Source organism: Colobus angolensis, unplaced genomic scaffold (assembly GCF_000951035.1).
Source record: "Colobus angolensis palliatus isolate OR3802 unplaced genomic scaffold, Cang.pa_1.0 Scaffold13, whole genome shotgun sequence".
In the NCBI taxonomy this organism is placed as follows: domain Eukaryota; kingdom Metazoa; phylum Chordata; class Mammalia; order Primates; family Cercopithecidae; genus Colobus; species Colobus angolensis.
Window position 1 is genome coordinate 303,746 of NW_012114252.1, and position 13,731 is coordinate 317,476.

The 13,731-nt window shown below is 33.4% G+C and overlaps 1 pseudogene; it reads left to right on the forward strand.

The window, feature by feature from the left end:
• The first annotated feature begins 2,321 nt into the window (after nt 1–2,321).
• The window catches only part of LOC105505940, a 171,879-nt pseudogene continuing 160,469 nt past the window's right edge, over nt 2,322–13,731 (forward strand).

A 13,731-nucleotide genomic window follows, 5' to 3' on the forward strand; every position in this document is an offset into this window, starting at 1 on the left:
TATAAGGATATAGGGAATATTTATATAAGAATATTATCAGATCTTTAAATAACAAAGTTTATGACACACGAAATTAACATCCAGCCAAATTCTCTTTCATAAATTGAGGCAATGAAAATGTCTTTATAAATGCAAGAACCTAGAAAATCTAACATTTACATATGGTATTTGAAGAAAATGGAGAGTATGATAAAGGCAAACGGGTTATAAACTGTGAGTACTAACTCAGGATTGAGAAATGGACTATAACTGGGCAAGGGGACATGGAATTTGGTCAAAGTACATTTGTAAATTGGAAGTAAACTTAGCTTAAATAATAAAATATAACTAACACATATATACTAGTAAAATACACAATAAGGACATAATTGTCAGTCTTAAGAGTTTATTTTTAAAATCTGAGAAAAGCATAGGACAAAAAGATGTGAAGGTGATTGTGCAGACGAAGTGCTCAAAACTATTCTGTCAGTTTTTTCTCTCTCAATAATATGATATAAGTAAGTAGCGAGGTGAATTCTTGAAAACTCCTCAGTGATACAACTTAAATAAGCAGGTATATCTACCCAAAACACTGAATATAGGAACATGGGTTATTTCACTGTATATTTCTTGCCTGGATTAGTATACTGTTTAAAGAGATCACACTTATGTGTCAGGAGCCTTTATGATAGTTCTTTGATCTCCAAAGCTTTAGGGCTGAAAAGATTTGGAAGCTGTTGTCAGTAATGGCAGAGAAAAAGCTGCCATCGTATTTGATATCCCTTTGATATTTGGCCTCTTTTTAGTTGTATGGATTCAGAAATCTTTTAGGGTCATGCAGTGATATACAGTGGATAATACTCTTGTCTTAAAATCTAGATAAAAAGTACATTTTTAAAATTTATTATTGAATATCTTTAGTCCCAAATTATAAAAGCCTAGTGTTATTTAAAATACAGTTTTTCTTGTATGCCTTGGTCTTTTAGTGAGTATAGATGAAATAAAATAGTTATCTGTCAGAATTCCAGTTTTGTTATAATTCCAGACAAAAGGATTGGAGTACATAATTTTTGCTGAGTAAATTATGTAATATAAATAAAACATAATAACAATGCACTAATGAAATATCAATGGCTAAGCAAACGTTTCTCCCTTAGTTTTATTTCTCTAATTCACTTAGAACTAATAAAAGTTGAATTAGAAGGCAAGATGAAATAAAGATTTTAAATTAATTTACCAGAATCATTGCTAAAGTGATAATTTCTTTGGATAAATTAATTAAACAGTGAAATAGAAAGGTAAATGAGGTGAAGGAAAGTTTATCTGAAGGGTATTCTTTAATAATTTTACTTTTAGAAAGACTTGTTTTCTCCAAGAAATAATCTAACCTATTTTAAAATTTCTAGGTAAAGCATTATTTACTAGACTTAGTCTTAATAAGCACTAAGGCTTCAAACTTTAAAAGACACAAAAATGGAATTTATGCCTTTACTCTTAATAAATTGGACTGTCAGGAAAGAGGACAACATTCTATGTGTTCCAACAGGAAACAGACAACTCTTTGTTGAGAATTATCATTTACATAAAATGTAGTATCTGAATTTTCTTCTAAGTGCTTCTCAAAAATCAAATATATAACTGTGCCAATATATTTTCATTTTCTAATTTCCTTTATACATTATCTCCACAAAAATTTGCGAACAACCCCCAACCAATTCAATATATTCACTATTCTCATTGTCAATTGGATGATAAAAATCTCTTTTTTTTTAATAGTAGAAACAAGTGAACATTTATTTATGTGCCTTTTTTCCTATATGTGTGTCAAGTCTTTTTCAAAACGAGGCCCCAGGTATCTCCAGATTGAATTATGTACCTGGACTAGATCAACTGCTGCCAGAGTCTTAGGAAGCCTTGTTCAAATGCTAGAGTTATTCACTTACCAACATTAAATCCTAGGAGAGAAGATGCAACAAAGCCGGACTCCTTCCTCCATGGAATGTGCTGATTTCAGAGGAGGTGGCAGCCAATGTAGAAAACACTGGAATTTTTCCTTGGAACTGGACTGTGATGAGAGGAGCTTGCCATGAAAATAACCTAGTGTCTTTTCTTTGACCCTTCCTTTCTAGTTTTTGAAGATTAAAGCAGGAAATAATTTTCTTTGAAGATACTTGATAAAAATTCCCCAAAAAACAAAAACACATGCTTCCACTTCCCTGATAAAAATTTACTGCAGTTTGGCACCTGAGTCTAGTTCAGTTGGTGGATGAGCTGATTGGTGCATTCACCCTGATAGCCGGGTGAGCCCATCTCCTTGAGGAAGCCCATGCATCTTTGGTAGCATGACAGGCCACTGCGAGGTAGAAAGGGTGCAAGAACCACGAGATATCCTGGAAATGCTTCTCCGAAAAGGTAATTTCATGAATGAGGTCTTCCAAGCAAATGACACCAAACTTCCCCAAGTGCTCCTCAATCACTATGTTGTCTGTTAGAGGAATGGTCTTATTCTTGACCTTGGCTTGTCCACGTTTCAAAATGAGTTCCTGGACAAATTTCAGATTTTGAAATCCTCAGGTCCATAAGGTTCCACTAAAAGCAGCGTTTTTAGGTTCTGGGGGGTGACATTTACAAAGACACCACTAAAATTTTTCCTTAAGTGGAGTCTTGCAACAGGTTCTCTGCATCAGTAAACTCACGCCATCAATGCTTTCCATGCCTACAACAAAGGCTGAGGAATGTTTATCTGACAATTCCAAGGTATGAGGTTTCACTTCTAGCCGTCTGAGATGCACCTTGTCACATTTCTGCCTTCAGGAATCGTGCAGAAATGATTCCAGTTGCTTAAACCTGAGCCCTTTTCCTTTCCTGTGCTCCTTTGTCAAAATGCCTGCTTTGCCTGGGTGGCTATGAGGGCTTGATAAGCCTCCCTCTTTTTCAGGAGATTTTCTGGAGCCAAAGGCATTTTTCTTTGCTCTTGTTCAGCCATCTTTCTTGTGTTGCGGCTCAAAAATCTTACACGTTATAAATTAACTACACATTTTAAAAATTGCATTATATAATATGTATATAAAAGAATATAATATATATGTATACCGTAAAATATGGTAATAAAATGAACAGCTGCTAAGCCACCACTCGCCTAAGAAATATCAAAATCCTGTCATTTACTTTTGTATTGCTGTCCATTAAATTCTTCTATCTAATCCAACAGGCGGTCACAATATGTTATTAAATTTTGTATTTGTCATTACCTTTCTTTTAATTTTATACATTTATCACTCATATGTATGCATCCCATGCAATACAATGTTTAGTGTAGGTTATTTTTTAAACTTTAAACATTTTAGTATTTATGTTAATTGCTTTTTTGTGCAACATTAAATACAGTACAAGTGTCCAAGTTTTAGTGTTTTGCTATAATTCATTTGTTTTTTAAGCAATAAAAACTATATTGTCTAAATATTTCACATTTTATTCATCCATCTTCCTGTTGATAGACATGCAACATATTTCTTCTTAGTTTCTGCTTCTGTCAATATTGTCACGCTGAATATTCGTGTACAGATGTGTTCTATACACACATGGTTTCCCTAACATATATCCCGAGGAGACAAAATTCCTGTACAAGGTCATGCCACATTATTTTTAAATTTTTAAAGCAATACATACTCTTCAACCCTATCTTCTATAATGCATATTTTTCCCAGATTTTTTTACATGAGTATTGCAGTTTATTAAAAGAAACCGTAGGCAGGAAGAAATGTGAAGAGTCTCCCAGTCTGTCTAGGTCTCCCAAGCAGAAAACTGGGACTGTTACATCAATGCATGGATTGTATTTAATTCGATGAGTTTTTACTACTGTTTGTATCTATGCAATATCACCCAAAACAAGATGTAGATAGAATATTTCCATCACCTCAGAAAGTTTGCCTGTGCCCCTTTGAAGCTGATCCTTCTTTCCACCCACTGCAACTTTCTGATTTTTAATCCCTTAGAGTAATTTTGCCAAAAAGTTGCCCCTTATATAAAGTATACATGAACTCATGTAGTTTATGTTATTTAGTATCTGGCTTCTTTTAACTTATTTTTTGACTTTTATCTATCATTACGTCAATTAGTAGTTCCTTCCTTTTGTATTGCTAAGTATTCTTTCACTAAATAAATATGACAAAATATTTTGACAGATGCAGAAGGATTATTGATGTAAGTTAATTAATGTAATATCCCAGTTACTTGTGATGCTGAGGTGGGAGGATCACTTGCACCCAAGATGTCAAGGTTGCAGGGAGCCACAGTTGTACCACTGCACTTCAGCCTGGGTTACAGAGCAAGACACTGTCTCATAAATAATAAAAAGGCATTATAAGAGCTCCTATTATATAAATGTTCAACAAATTTGTTTTGTTATTTCTAATATTTTAATCAAAATAAGTGGTCCACATTTAGTAGTACCAAGGTAATATGTGGAGACTGGTAGTTTTAGTTAATTTTAAGATGAGAAATTCTCTTCATTCATTGTTTTTTTATAGTATATATTATGGTTTAGGTGATGAGAAAACGTACATAAACAATAAATAATAATCTTATTAATTTTACAGTACTTGAATTTGAAGTATGGTATTTGCTGATAATAAAAATAAACTCTTGATGCTCTATTGATGAGAACTGTTTAATTCTCATCTCTTTTATATATTCTTAAGGATATATTAAAGGCTCATCTACCTAAATTAAGAACATTTAACTCCCTCTGGAATCATTGTGAAAATAAATGTCTTTGATTTCCTAATAGCTATGTAACTCACAAAAATAAGGGAAAGTAAATTTTAAATAAATTTGTATCTACAAATTGATTTATATTTGTACTATCTGAGGACATAGCAATATTTCATAAATCAAACATCAATGATAAAAATATGTATTCTATATATAAAGCTTTAAAAGTAAGGTGTTGCATTGAGATTACTTTCTACACATACCCCCTTCAAAGATGTTTAATAATATTTCACACTTAAATGAAGACATACAAATGATACAGTTAACACACTCTCTCTTTCTCTCTCACATACACACGTGTATACATGTTCTTTTTAAAATTCAGAATACTAATAACAAATAAGTCCTTGAGGGGATAAAAGAAAAAAAAGCTCTTCATATGCCAAATTACTGAGAAAATGTTCAGCTATTTTTTTTCATCTTTTTTTCTTTTATACAGAGAAACTCAGGTATAAACTTCTAGCAACATTTTGATCAGATTTAGAAAATAGTTGAAAGAGGAAGAATAAAGGGAGATGATAGAAATGGCAGAAAACTTAAGGCATCTTTGGATGAAAAAATAACCTGAATCAAGAAAATGTAATTTTTGATGGTGATTACACTTTGAAGAAAATAAAATGGATTGAGGAGACAGATATGACTGGGCAGGAAATTAGATAGGGTGGACAAGACGGCCTCTCTAAAAGGGGCTATTGAGCTGATACTTGAATGATAAAAAGGAGCAGGCTATCAGAAGTTATGAGTCAAGTGTTTTTCAGAAAGAGGAAAAGAAAAAATAATGGAAATAGGAATAACCCATTAGAGAAAATGTGAGAAGGCTTACATGGTTGGAACAAAATGAATAAGGGTAAGTTTCAGAAGAAGAGAGTAAAGATAGAAAAATATAAGGTGGGAGGAGATAAAGAGTTTATACCTTATTTTGAGTAATGGGAAATAATTATTGGGTTTTATGCTGGATAAGATCTGTGATCTGAATTAGAATGTGAAGATTACTGCAGCTGTCTTGCAGGTCATCAATAGTTTTGCGAAAAAGAGAATGTTTTAGAACTGTTAGCAGGTTACTGGAAAGTTTATGTAAAAGATGTTAGATACTTCAGTAGGATCCAGGCAGTACTGTTTTAAGAAATAGTCTAGTTTGGATACTTTCTGAAAGAATAAATAGCAAGATTACATAAGGTTGCAATGACTGGAAGGATCAAGGAGAAAGCCTAGTGTTCTGGCCTGAGAGACTGGGTAAATTGAAGTAGTATTAACTATGTTATATGAAACACACAAAAGCAATTTGTGAGTGGAGAAACACCAGAATTTAATATTCAAAATTCAAGGCCAAATATTGGAATTAATAAATTAATCTCAGTGATGAAAACTTTGTCAAGTTATGCTACTGACATTAAGTGATGATAAAGTGTGTCTGAGGAGAAAAAAATAAATAAATTCACCTATTGGGAAAGTGTTGTTTGAGAAGAGAAAAATGACAAGAACTGAAAACAGTTGTTCTCCATCACTTTGTGGTCTGGAGTAGACAGAAGAGCAAAGGCACAAAGAGTCATCAGCTGATAATCCTTGAGGGATACTAAGAGAGTGTGGTAACATGGAAATCAATGCCAATATTTCTAGAATAAGAGTGTTAACTGTGTGAATGCTGGTGGGAAAGTTGAATTTGGGTAATAGACTTGAATAGCCAATATGGTGCACATTGGTGACCCTATAATAAATTTCAGAGGTGTAGTGACAAGGATGAATGGAGGAGATTGAAGAGAATGTGCAGTGGATGAATCAGAAAATTGTTTCTGAGTCCTTTAAAAAAAATTTATTCTAAAAGGGGACAATATTTACTTGGTAGTAGTCAGAGAAGTATCATGTTCAAGAATATGGGACATATTATAGCAAGTGATATGTAAACAGTAATGTGTTTCCAGATTATTTTTCCAATCAAAAACAAGGTGGGAAACAACTGTCTAGTTCGCAAAGTAATTAATGTAATTAATAGATTCTTATTATAATGAAATACATTTAAAAAGTCGGCATTCCAAGAGACAGTATTTTCAACAAATTTATTTTTATGCTTTTATTTTTGACAATAATAGTTAACATTAATAAAGTAACTGCACTATTTTCTTATATTTTGGCTGATGAGGTTCTTTGAATTTTTCAAAAGTCTATCAATTGAAGACTTCCCCTCAACTCCTTCCCTATATTCTAGGAAGGATAAATAAGTATAGGGATGTATATATTTCATTGTTATTACATCATGTCCTGGTCTGACCAATTATTTCTTTTAAAGTACTGCTAAAACTTGTCTACATTTTATAATTGAGGTGAATGTCAGCAATTTCATCACATTAATATCTTTTGTTATTAAATGTATTATACTGATAAGTGTGATTTCTGTATCCTCTAATAGAAATATTTCTAATAGCAAACATTTCTCTTTTTATAGAGTCAGAATCAAGATTTGTTTCCTCCACCTTGTTGAAACTTATGCAAATATCTCTCGAATAAATAAATTGGCCCAAACTTTGTGGAATTTTGACTACTTCATAATTGTTTATGAAATACCGCTATTTTCTACCAGATGCAGCAAAGAGTGTCACATAATAATGACTAGAAGGACCTCTGTCATGTAAGGCAGAAATTTTCTTACTTCTCATGTATTTTGGTCTGTTTTGTGTTCCTATAAAGGAATACCTGTGGCTGGGTAATTTATAAAGAAAAAGGTTTATTTGGTTCACATCTCTAATAATCTATAAAACTGAATATTGGCCATCTGCATCTGGTGAGAGCCTTAGGCTGCTTCTATTACAGGTGTTACTAAGAAATAATTTTTAGGCAGCTAGAAAGGGTGAAAGTTCCCAGTGGAACTTTAATAAAAAAGCAACTCTCAAACCATGTCTTCTCTATCAGAAAGGGGCTTGAATAACCAGACCTGAAAGCACTGATATGCAAATACAGGCAGCTAGAAGCCAGGTCCACCCAATATGGTGGCTCCCACCCTCTTTTCCTTGTCACCAGGTGTGCCAGGTGTCGTGCCAGCCTCCAGATAAAACCACATGTGTGGGACGGCCAGTCTTTTTGCAGGCTGTGTAGAAGGCACACCTGGTCAAACCAATCCTCTAGTCCCTGTGTAAATCAGTCACCGCCTCCTCCAGCCTCTGTGCAAAACCAGTTGCATTCCACCAAAAACCAGAGACCCTCTTTTGAGTTTTCTCAACATGAGGACACTATTTCTCTCACTTTTCTTCTCTTTCCATTAAACTTTCTGCTCCAAAACCCACTCCTCATGTGGGGGGATATGTCCTGAATCCTTTCTCGATCAAGACCAAGAGCCAGGGGTATATACCCCAGACAACAGAGACACTTCACTTCCACTCAGGGCAGAAAGCAAAGAAAGCCAGTGTATGCAGAGATCTCATAACAAGAAAAGAAGAAAGAGAGCAGGGAAGCTCCAGGCTTTTTTTTAAAACAACTAGCTCTCAAGGGAATTAATACAGTGAGAACTCATTCACTCCCCCCACCCAAAGAATGCTGTTAAACCACTCATAAGGGATGTGGCCCATAACCCAAATACCTCTCATTAGGTCCCACCTCCAACATTGGGAATCAAATGTCAACATGAGGTTTCGAGGAAACAAACTTGCAAACCATAGCACCAAGTCACAAAACGCTACAGTGGAGATGGAGAATTGAAGATAGAGATTAGTCATGTGAGAGGACAATTCTGGAGCCAATGAGTGAGAATAGGATCAAGGACACGAGTCAAAAAGCTGGTCTGATACAGAAATAAGTACAGGCCATCTTTTGTAACTAATGAGAGGAGAGTTTATGGGTAGAAATACAGGTAAATATGGAAATTTGATGGTGAGAAGTAGAGGAAATTATCTTCTGAAAGTTTCTATTTACTCATGGATGTCTGAATAAATACCATAAACTCAGAGTAAGAAAAATGCATAAAATAGGACGGTTGAAAAGAAGAACAAAGGTGAAATACTTAATTCAATTCGTGGAGAAAACAAAGCACATACACTAAGAAATATGAGAAGATTAGCATTGTATGGAGTGCCCGATTTCCGCTTGGATTTTGCTTTATATATGTAAAATGAGACCAATTGAGATATTTGCATTTTTCTCAAGCTTCTCAGAGCCACCAGGTTGAGGCAAGAGGATTGAGTTAAACCAAGGTAGAAGTTGTAAAAAAGAAGAGCGTAGTATTCAACACTGTATGCAAAGAAGTAATTCTGGAGGTGACATTTATTTGACTTTTAAATTTCTTGAAAATAGTTATTTAAAGGGAAAATATTTATTTAGCAAATAATTTTAAACTGCTTCTTGGTATCCAGTCAGATGGTTAATGATGGAAATGAATTTCAAGTTCTATATTTCTTCTAAAAGTCTGAATATATGTTCTGCCTAGTTTCATGGTTACCTGTAAGAGATCTATTATTCTATCTCTAGTTATTAATACTAAAATTTTAAAATTGACCTTACATTGTAATTAAGCTTTATAACTCATTTACCTTAAGTTGTAATTAGCTTGAGACTTCTGGAAACAATTATTTCTTGACATAGATATTCTAATCTAGTCATAGTTACCACATTTATTTAGCTACACATGTACATTCTCCCCTGATATAATCACTATTAATATAAACTCATTGTTCTCTATTAGGCCTTTCTCAATCATAGTATGAGAAATTCAGCTTTCAAAATTTTAGACACTTTTAAATACATAACCTTTTTAATGACTTTGGTCATGGATGATACAATTATGTTTTACCTGAAGTATTTGAAATGAACTTTGCTAATCGTATGTATTTTAAGTTTCTTCATCCAAAGATCATATCTTTCTCCCTTGGGCTTTTTTTTGAAATCCAAGATGTCAAAACCAATACCTAAAACTATTCAATTTCCTTCTCTTTGACCAACCAGTTCATTCTTTTGAGGCATAATGTAACCAATATAGTAATTTCAACATCATGTCTCTAATTTCTAAAACAGTGTAAAATTATATAAATCAGATGCTCACATGTTACTAAATGATGATTCCTACAGTGATCTCCTTTGGCTGTTAATGCCTCCCAACAAGTACCTTCCTGCAAATTTTACAGTTTGTCAAATTACATAATATAGTTTTTATATTATAAATTCACCTAAAAAATAAAGAATGGAAAATTTTATATCAAAATAAAGTATTTGAGTTTAAGCTTCTTTACTCTTAGTTATTTCTTAGAATAAAAGGTAGTTTGGAAAACAAATTTACAAATATAATATTGAAATAAAGTTTTTGCTAGTGTTTTTCTAATTACTTTCATAGAAAGTATTCCATATGTATAAACAATTAAAATAAAATTCATTTAATCTGATTTCCTATATAATTTCATGTAAGCCTATTTCATTTTTTCAAGAGAAAAATGCTACTTCAAAATCTGACTAAATCTGAAAAGCATTGCAGATGGTAAGATATGATAACTTGATTATTATCATCAATATTTTAATGACATCTAGCAAGAGTATGTGCAAAAGAAGAATGAATGTTCACCTGAAAAAGTATTGAATATTTTCTATGATCATAATTTCTATAATTATCATTGAATAATTAATTGAGCTACACACTTGAATAAGTCATGCTGCTTCCTAGAAAATAAAATAAGGGGCCGGGCACGGTGACTCACTCCTGTAACCCCAGCACTTTGGGAGGCCGAGGCAGGTGGATCATGAGGTCAGGAGTTCAAGACCAGCCCGGCCAAGATGGTGAAACCCCATCTCTACTAAACATACAAAAAAAACAAATTAGCCATGCATGGTGTCACGCACCTGTAATCCCAGCTACTCCAGAAGCTGAGGCAGAGAATTGCTTCACCTGGAGAGGTGGAGGTTGCAGTGAGCTGAGATCATGTCACTGTACTCCAGACTGGGCAACAGAGCGAGACTTCGTCTCAAAAACAAAGAAAACAAGAAAAGAAAAAAACCCATCTTATCTGTTATTTCAATTAATTGCAATTTTACAGAGGTGTCATCACTTCACTTCTTGATTAAGAAATTTTAAAGTGATATAAAAATTACCCAAACATTCTTTAGAATTTGTATATTGTATATAATAGATATACTGTAAATAATCTTTTTCTACTTTTCTTGTCATTTCCACAGCAAGTTTATATTTTCTGAGTTCTTGATTCTGGTACATTTAAATATTTTCATATAATTTAATCCAAAATACAGAAGAATGTATTTAATATTTTGGCACTTATCAAGTTACTACACTTTAAGGGTTTTTCATTATTATATACAAGGTCACAATATTATTGTGTCCTCAGTTTATGACATATTCCATCAACTTTTCTAAGTAAAGATTGATCTCCATCCTCTGCCTGCCATCTAGATTGTCAGATATATGGTTTTATTAGGATTGACCTGTCAACCATGAGATGTTGTCAGTCACAATGCTGGAAAATAAAAATAGTTTATATGTCTCCAGAGCTCTAAAATGTGCTCAGGCAAATCTTGTATCATGTATGCCCAATGACAAGAGATTCCTCAATGACCATTCATTTTTGTTCATGGCCAATACCCTAAAATTTAAACAAATATTTATGACACATTGTATTTGGCAGGTATACACATCCTTGGTTAAATATAAAAAGACTTCCTCTAGAATATCCCATGTAATGTAGCACTTCAAATAAGTTATTCTATGTGATAAAAGTTACATTGTGAGAATAATTGCTCCTGTATGCTAGGATATATATTTTTTTTTTCTATTTTATTCCATTAGAAGTTTAAATCTTTGTAGAAATTATTGTTTGTGTTTGATAGAAAACCCTGTAGCTATATATCCAGTCTTAAAATGCATTGCTTTATTCCTAAGGTAATTAGTTACTATCTATTAGGGTAATGCATACAAATAATTATGTTAGATTTTATGAGACAAAAACAATTTAAAATGATTTTTAAAAGCATATTTCCTGTTTGTGGAATACATAATTTAATAAATAGATATTTCTCCTATGCTTCTTAAATCTTCTCTGGTGAAAATTGACCTTTACAATGTCTGTCTTATGTAACCAACAGCATCAAATAAAGGTATGCTGGTGTTTTTCATAGCCTAAAGACTGAAGCCTATCATCTTTTCCTACCTTCTTTTGTATTTTCTCATTCCTTTCTAATATCTTTAGTATGCTCATTCTTTCTATAGTTACCTATAAACAAAATCGCATGCGTAAGTCTTAGTGTCTATTGCAGCTCCTCTTCATTAGCTTCTTTTACTAGCTAGGCAGACAGTGCCAGGTCCTCAGTCTTCCACAATGCTCAAGCAAGCCTCGCCTTGGTTCTCTTCCCAACCCTACCTCCTGGTTAGGCTTCTGGAAAGAGTAATTCTAACCCAGCAAAAGAACATGAGAAACTTTCAAATCATGTGTTTAGACAATTCTTGTAAATGATTTAACATTTGCTGGAATTCTAGAAAAAATATAAAACATTTTGTATTTTTAAGGATATAAGATAGGGATTTACTGTCTTTCTTTTATGCTTTACTTGGTTTTATTATTCTGACTGAAGTATGTACGTTGTGGCCAGGTATTGGCTAGGAGTCCTGTTTGAGGTGAGATTTAGGAGACGTAAAAGAGTTAGAGCATCATGTAAAAAAGTCATGCCTTTTTTTGTTGTTTTGCTTTGTTTTTGTTTTTGTTTATTTTTTTTTTTTTTTGAGACAGAGTTTCACTCTTGTTGCCCACCTCCCAGGTTCAAGCGATTCTCCTGCCTCAGCCTCCCAAGTAGCTGGGATTACAGGTGCCTGCCACCACACCTGGATAATTTTGTATTTTTAGTAGAGACGGGATTTTGCCATGTTGGTCAGGCTCGTCTTGAACGCCTGACATCAGGTGATCTGCTCGCCTCAGCCTCCCGAAGTGCTGGGATTACAGGCACGAGCCACTGTGCCTGGCCAGGTCATGCTATTATTGTTGACATGAGCAAAGAATTAATGGTTGAGCAACCAGAGTTCACTCTGTCTTTATTGTCCAGAATTAGTATGCCTGGTTTCAAAAAATGTGAGACGGAATAATCATGATGTGGCCTCTATTTATTAATTCACTTTCTTATTTTGCTGTTTTTCATCAGCTTCCACCTTTTCTTACACATACACTTGCATTCTTGGATTATAGAATTGTTAATACTTCCCCATCATCATGAAGCTTCACGTCTCTAAACGTACGTTTATTTTTGCCACTTAAACAAGATCCCTTATTCTTTCAGCTTAAGGATCTTCTGTGTATTCTGTCAACTCAGCTCAGAAATTATCCTCTCTATGAAAATTTGTTGCTACATTTTTTCACCTTAATATACACTTTCTATAATCTGCCCATAATTATAATATTACATGTATACTAGTATTACATGTATACATGTAATTATATCTGTCTTATCAGGCTGTTATCACAGTATGAAAGGTTTTTGAAGGCAGAAATTGTGTTTTATTCAGCAATGTATCAGAAACTAACAGATGTTTTACATAAGATATCCAATACACATTATTCAGTCAGCAGCAACTGGTTGACTAAATGCATATATGGAATGGCAGTTTTCAAATAAATACAGACTAGAGGACAAGAATGTTAACTTTAAAAATGATTGTCCTTCCTTTCCAAATGGAATATTGCCAAGATGGTACTCTCATACCCCTGAATTATGAATTTAACATGTCTTTATTATTATATTTAATAAATAGTGTCTATTATATATAATTTTATAAAATAAATATACTTTTAATATCATTCATTCAAAGAATATAGATGGAAAACATGGCTCTTCTCTGGTTGAGGACAATCTCTAACCATATAAAGGATACAACCTGGTAGAGAAGACCATAATAGAGACTCCTACAGCTTGCAAAATCAACAGTTATCTCCCACTTATGAGTAAGAACATGCAGTGTTTGGTTTTCTGCTGTTGTGTTAGTTTGCTGAGAATGATGGTTACCAGCTTCAT